Here is a 6,748-nt window from a genome sequence, read left to right on the forward strand (position 1 = left end):
CAAAGTCGGCAACTCAAATATACACGATGGAAAGTGACATGACGGAGCTCCGACAGTATAAATGAAGACACAAAGATTTAGAAACCCGACAGTTTTGCTTTGTTTTCCCGCCTTTTGCCTCAGAGGGGCTTCGGGTTAGCAAGCAACACGTTTCACCGCCGTTAGCATGTCAGTTTATCTCTCTATTTTTCGGTACGTTTAAGTGCTGCTCACGAGTTTTAGCGGAACGATTCCAGTGAGATCCACGTCCAACGTGTTCATCACCAAAAGAAGAGGCGAGAGGGGAACGTTAGCGTTTCCCCATGCTAATGTTTAGTCTACGTTATCAGCAAACTGTCCTCGACATTCCGAAGGATTTCCTGACTGAGACGAGCGAGCAACTTTAGCAGCACTTAGCGAGCCGCGATGATCCACCGCCGGCATCACCGATGATTTCACCGATCATCTGTACGCTAAGCTAGGCTAACGCTTAGAAACTGCTTTGGCAGTTGTCTTGTAAAACACTTCACACACTTTTAGTGCTAGCAGCACACAGTGCTTTGATGTTGTGTTTGCTAGCACGGGGCTGCCGCGCTAGCAGCACACAATGCTTTGATGTTGTGTTTGCTAGCACGGGGCTGCCGCGCTAGCAGCACGCAACGCTTTGATGTTGTGTTTGCTAGCGGGGGGCTGCCGCGCCCACCTGTGTGACAGCAGGACATCCCTGCTCTGACAGGCTAGCAGCGCTGAGCTGCGGCTAACTGCTAAAGTCTGGTTTCTGTTGCTCAACAGAGGCGACTTCAGCAGGTTTCAGGCTCAGACTGGCTCACGGCTCCGCGGCTAATCGCTTGTGTCGTAAACACACGTGTAATTAACGTGTTATTACGGCGGGAAGTCTTAAAGGGACGGTTGCCCAAATTCAGACGTTGCTGCTGCGTTGCCACCCACCGTTGCCCCAGCTGAACGCGCTCTTCTATCAACTCAAATCTCCCGTGGGCGGAGGCGTCAGTAAACGTCTCGTGGGCTTTCCAGACGTGTTTGCTTTGAGGTTTTGATGACGCTGCTTTGATGTTTATCGCAGAGGAAAGACCCCGGAGGATTCCGCCCTCCGGACGGTCCGTGGTGACAGACGAAGGGCGCTAATTCTTCTTGTGCTCACAACACGCGTCCTCTGTGACAGCATGCTAATCCCGCCGTGTGGCCACGCCTCCCGGCCCCTCATCACGCCGCCCGGAGTCTCTGAGTGACGTTCAGGGAAACCAGCGGACAGGAAACTCAGAAATGTCGTCGCGGATTCCAGAGTTAGCGAAAGACGGCGTTACTCAGCGCCGCCGCGCTGTTTCGCAATGCTGATGTCATCGGCTCGGTTTCCCCGGGAACGGTCGGGGGTGTCGTTCTTCCCCCTCGACCCCGAGGCAACGGTGACGCACGCCAACGCTCCCCTCACGTCTGCGTTAGCCGTCTCAGCGGCGCCCTCATTACTCACCGGCAGAGCCGGCGGTGCTTCAGGGCTGAGGAGGAACCAAGCCGATGGGGGCCCAGGTCAGGGCCCAGGTCAGGGCCCAGGTCAGGGCCCAGGTCAGGGCCAAGGTCAGGGCCAAGGTCAGGATCCAGGTCAGGGCCAGGTCAGGGCCCAGGTCAAGGCCCAGGTCAGGGCCAAGGTCAGGATCCAGGTCAGGGCCAGGTCAGGGCCCAGGACAAGGCGCAGGTCAGGGCCCAGGTCAGGGCCAGGTCAGGGCCCAGGACAGGATCCAGGTCAGGGCCAGGTCAGGGCCCAGGTCAGGGCTAAGGTCAGGGCCCAGGACAAGGCCCAGGTCAGGGTCCAGGTCAGGGCCCAGGTCAGGGCCAGGTCAGGGCCCAGGACAAGGCCCAGGTCAGGGCCCAGGTCAGGGTCAAGGTCAGGATCCAGGTCAGGGCCAGGTCAGGGCCCAGGACAGGCCCAGGTCAGGGCCCAGGTCAGGGCCAAGGTTCCACATCCGTGTGGCTCACCTGGATCTGGAAAAGTAAAACCAGAGCCGTACAAAGATGACCGTTTTATCTTTTGATGACATTCAGTATCACGATATTAAGCTAGCACGCTAACGATAACGAAGCCTAAAATGTAAAGTCCGGCTCCGAGCAGCAGGTCCGGAGCAGCGGCTGCTTCTCCTCATCCCAACGTGGTTGACAGGGTGCACCGGGGTTAGCCGAATGCTAACGGGAAAGGTCAAATGAAATGCCAGTGCCATTTACAGAGAACAGCAGCCCTTTAAGCCAAACCACAGAGTATTTGCTAACTGTTAGCGCTTGACTTTAAACTCTGAGTCACAGGCAGCACTGGAGAGTTGGAGGTGGGTTAAGTTAGCGAACGACTGAATAAAGTCGCACACTTGAGTTAGCATCAAAAGCTCCAAAACTTTATTTGCTTTATTTGCTAACGTGTCACAACAGAAAACAGGATATTGAGAATCAAGAGCGGCATTAAAGATAAACTGGATGTTGAGAAAACAGACTGGGAAGCGCTTTAGCATGGTACGTTAGTCGCGTCAATATTTGTTATGAATCACCAGCAGCTCGGGGACACGTCACACCGCTCTCCTCTTAGCGTGTTAGCATCATCAATACTGTTTGGTCTGTTGTACACAAGCTATATGTGACGTCTGCAGCGATGCTAACAGACCCGCTCCAGTGGTTTAGCGGCATCATGCTCTCCTCGTTATCGTTCCCACAGATGGCACCGAGTTCAGACATTAATAAGACTATGCTAACGCCCAGGGCTAAAAGGAATGATCACATCTTAAATTATTTATTTAAGACTTCTGTTGGAGCAGAACTGTCTGCAGACAGCTAACCTGTTGAGAGCTGGGTTCTACGCTAGCAAATACGCAGAAAGGAGCTCCAGAGTTCACGCACGTTCTCATGCTAACAGCCGCTCCCCAGCAGCGAATGCTAGCAACAAGTGGTTCAAACTGTTTAGCTTAAAACGTAGCCCCAAGTTTCCATTTTCTGACCGTCACTGATAGCGCGCGCTAACTTTAGCCGCGCTCGCTGTTGTCATTAATTTCTCCCCTCCGTGGGGGCTAGCGTGATGCTCTGCATGTGAACACATGAGCTGCGTCATGTGATCAGCCTTCACCATGGGGTCCAGTCCCGGTCTCCCTGTTCCTGGATCCAAGGGTCTCTCTTGGAACCAGGAAGCGCGCGTCCCTTCCGTCCCTCCACGCTGCCCCCCGCCCTCTCATCCGTGTCCAACCCCCCCGCGGAGACGCCGCTCTCCAGCTAAGTGGAGGAGGAGGAACTTGTCGTCTGAGCCGCCGGCTCTTATCTGGGTCCAGGGCTCTGGACCGGGTCCATCTCCTTGGTTCCAGATTTGCACGGCTGTCCGGACGTCAGCAGCCACGCGGCCCCTCCCCCTCCCGACGCCACCGTCTCCTACATGCGTCAGCAGCCCCCCCCCCCTCGTCCTTGAAGACTCTCTGGCTCCTCTTGCTCACTCTGCCTCATCGGGCTGCAGATTAGCTGGCGGCTAACTGGTTTCTGCTCACCTCACCAGCCTGTTCACGTGCACGGGCTCTAGTAGACGTGCACTGGAGGGAAACCAGCTCATAGTTGAAATCAACGGCTTTGATAGGTAGCAAGGTGCACTCCTTTAGCTCGCTAGCATTGTGGAACTTCCTGTTACCCTACGACATCACAGTCCACAGGGAGCTAGCACGTTAGCACGTCCGCATGAGGCGTCTCCTGTTAAAGCCGCTTTCACTGTTCGACTTCTCACCATCTCGAACCGGTTGGACAGAAATTCTCGTTGAAAATATGGTGGTCAGGACTTTTTTAGCCCTGGAATTTAGCCGCGGCTAGCTTTGGTTGGCGCCACAGCCAGCACGTTGTCCACGTAGGTGACGTTGACGATTACGGGCGACAAAGTTTCAACGTTTAGGATCCAACACGAGAGTGAAGCTGGATCAGATATCGACGCTGTTGCTCCGGCTCGGTGGCTAGCCTGCTTGCCTCCAATTAGCACCTGGTGGCTAAACTAGAGTTCTCTGTGTGTGAGCGCTAGCCGCCAGTGAGTCACGCACTCGTCTCAGCGCTAGTTTTCTCCGACACGGCGTGAAAATACAGACGTGTCAGGAAAGTGACGCCTCTTCCCTCGGCGGAGGCCGCGCCGTCCCGCCAGGCCTCTTTAGCGAGCGGCTAAAGGACCCTGGCAGCGCTGGTATCAACGAAAGGAAAGAATTAAACGGGGGGGAAAAAGCGAGAATCCCCGTGAGAACGACCGCTAAAAATATTCCCTCTGTGCGCCGCTACAAGGTCGCTCTGTCATCTTGATTTGATTGGAGCGCCGCGGTCGCGCTAACAAGCCTGACAGTATTCCAGAGGAACATCCCTCACGTCTCCGGCGCTGGTTTCCCTCTTTAACCTCGGTCCAGATCAGCGCTAGCCTATTTTCAGCTAATGCGTTTAGCTTTATTCACCTGAATGTTGCTGGGGGTCAGAACCCACCGCGAGTCCTCGTGAAGGCGTCAGCAAACACGGGACTCGTTTGCCCGCCTGACTCACTGTCGCCCTCAGGGTTTTGCTGCTAGCATGTTGGAGCGATGACGAGTCAATATTAGCCAAGACGCCACCTCACAGACGCATCTTAGTTGTCTGAAACCTGTGGAGCTGCTGCCAGAGACCCCCCCAGCTGTCACAGGTTTAACCCGCCACTCCGCTACATCAACAAGCTACACGTAGCATGAGTCAGTCAAAAAATGTCCTGTCTCGACTCAAAGCTAACATTAGCAAAGCTAACATTTGCAGTGAAGGAGGTGCAATCGAGGTTTGTTTAGGAAGTCCTGATGGGCCCCTCCCCTGGGGCCACTGGAGCTAATTGCTAAAGTTAGCCGCCGACTAATCCACGATTCGTCTCTTCTACATTTGTTTGCTGTGGAGGTTTTTCTCCTTCAAGGGCACAAGAACGTGACGCTCGCCTCGTGTAGGCCGGTGAGGGAGGAGGGACACTTGTGCATGCTAATAGGACTTAGTCAGCCGCCCCCGAGTAGCTTAGCCGCTAACGCGCAGCTGCTGCTGCGTGGTCGCGTCTGGGCTCAGTCGACCGCAAAGATAAAACAGGAGATAAGAAGTTGGGGAAAATACAGCCCAGATGTTTGTGGCAGAACCGGAGGGTTGGAGTCACGTCCGAAAGAGGAAGAAGAAGAAGAGGAGGAGGAAGAGGAAGGGTTGAGTTTGGGGTGGCGCAACCGCCACAAACCCGCCACTTTTGACGCAACCGCCACAAACAGATCGCGTTTGTCAATTTCCGTTCCTGCAAGGTGGAGATCTGGCGACCCAGAAGGACACCTGGAGGCTCCGCCAGCATCCCGCTCTCCTCCCATCCCCCTCTCCACCTCTCCGTTCCATCCCTCCATCTTCCACATTCGTTTAAACCGGAGACAGGACGCGCCCTGGCGGTGCACTACTGCCCCCCGCTGGCAGCGTCGGGAACTGCACCCGCAGCTGCTCAACTGAAACCAGATTGAAGAGAATTTCCGTCTTTTTAGGTGACTTGGCTGAGAAAAAGGTGAGAATAAACATCGAAGGACAAAACCAGCAGCTTCCTGGATGAAATAACCGAATCCACTTCTCGGGAAAACGGGGGGAAAATGTTTAAACCGGTTAAACTGGTTAAAGTGGGAGACCGGACCAACATGAAAACCAACCTTTTGTATTGCTCTTCTCCTCCTAATTGTTGGGGCAGCGTCACCTGTGACGGGTTACCTGACCCGAGACACCTGCCGCGTGAGCCAATGAGCTTCCTCCTCCCAGTCCGGACCGGAAACTGGATCACTGTGTTTCTGGGTTCGATCTTTCGGATTAAAACGCACAATAAACTCAAGACTGAAAGTTTATGTTTTTTGGTTTTTAAAGAGTTGCAATCAATCAAATCTGAAGGCGTGGATGAATCAAAACACGGACGGTGACGGGGATCACGTGCGCGTGCACGCCTGGCTGGAAGATGCAGTGCGTCCCAGGTCCAGATGGACTGGTTCTACTGGTGATGCTCCTGCTGTTCCTCACTGGTTCCCAACTCTGCCCCGGGTCCCTGTTACAGGTTAATCCAGGCCTGCGCACGCGGAGCCTTCTGCGCACGCCGACTTTAGCCTCCTTTCTCCATTTCTCCGTGTTCATCCCTCTTTTCCGCACTATTTACTGGCTAAACAGCGGAAGCACACGAGCGTCCGCTCATTTACCGGGGAAGTGAAGCAGAACACGCAACACAAACTGGGTATTTTTCTGCCTCACGCAGTCGTTCCCGCACGGCTGATATTTCTACACCATAAAACATGAATCCCGCGAGCAGTGGCAGCCTGGGGTGGGCGCACGGGGGGGTCAGATGACCGTCCTGCGGCTCCGGGTGGGATCAGAGCGCTGCCTGTCATGACCCGCCGCTGCCGCTGGAGGTCACTGTTGCTCCAGATTCATCCCTGGTGGCTCCCCCGGCTTCAGTCACCCCAGAGGACCCCATCAGGTGACCCCCCCGGGGGGAATGTGCTGCTTCATCCTCAGAAGAGCCGGAGATTACGTAACAGCACCAGTTCATTTGAACTGGGTCCATTGTCTGAAAAAAGATGAAACCTCTGGGTTTATGTTGCTTTGACACTGAGATCTGAGCGTTGATCACATGACGAGAAGCCCCGCCCCCACCAGCAGGACACCTCCTGGTCTCCACTGGTCTCCAGTTTGAGCTTTTTAAACCTTAAACTGGTTTAATCCAACAAAAATCGCACGTGCTTCCACCTTGGGAGTT

The 6,748-nt window shown here is 54.7% G+C and overlaps 1 long non-coding RNA gene across 1 annotated transcript; it reads left to right on the forward strand.

Moving 5' to 3' along the window:
• The first annotated feature begins 4,705 nt into the window (after positions 1–4,705).
• LOC130518074 (uncharacterized) lies at positions 4,706–5,836 on the forward strand. The gene is made up of 2 exons (XR_008947923.1): positions 4,706–5,521; positions 5,699–5,836. It is a non-coding gene; the product is annotated as an uncharacterized LOC130518074 (long non-coding RNA).
• Positions 5,837–6,748: the final 912 nt, after the last annotated feature.

Source organism: Takifugu flavidus, chromosome 21, assembly GCF_003711565.1.
Source record: "Takifugu flavidus isolate HTHZ2018 chromosome 21, ASM371156v2, whole genome shotgun sequence".
In the NCBI taxonomy this organism is placed as follows: domain Eukaryota; kingdom Metazoa; phylum Chordata; class Actinopteri; order Tetraodontiformes; family Tetraodontidae; genus Takifugu; species Takifugu flavidus.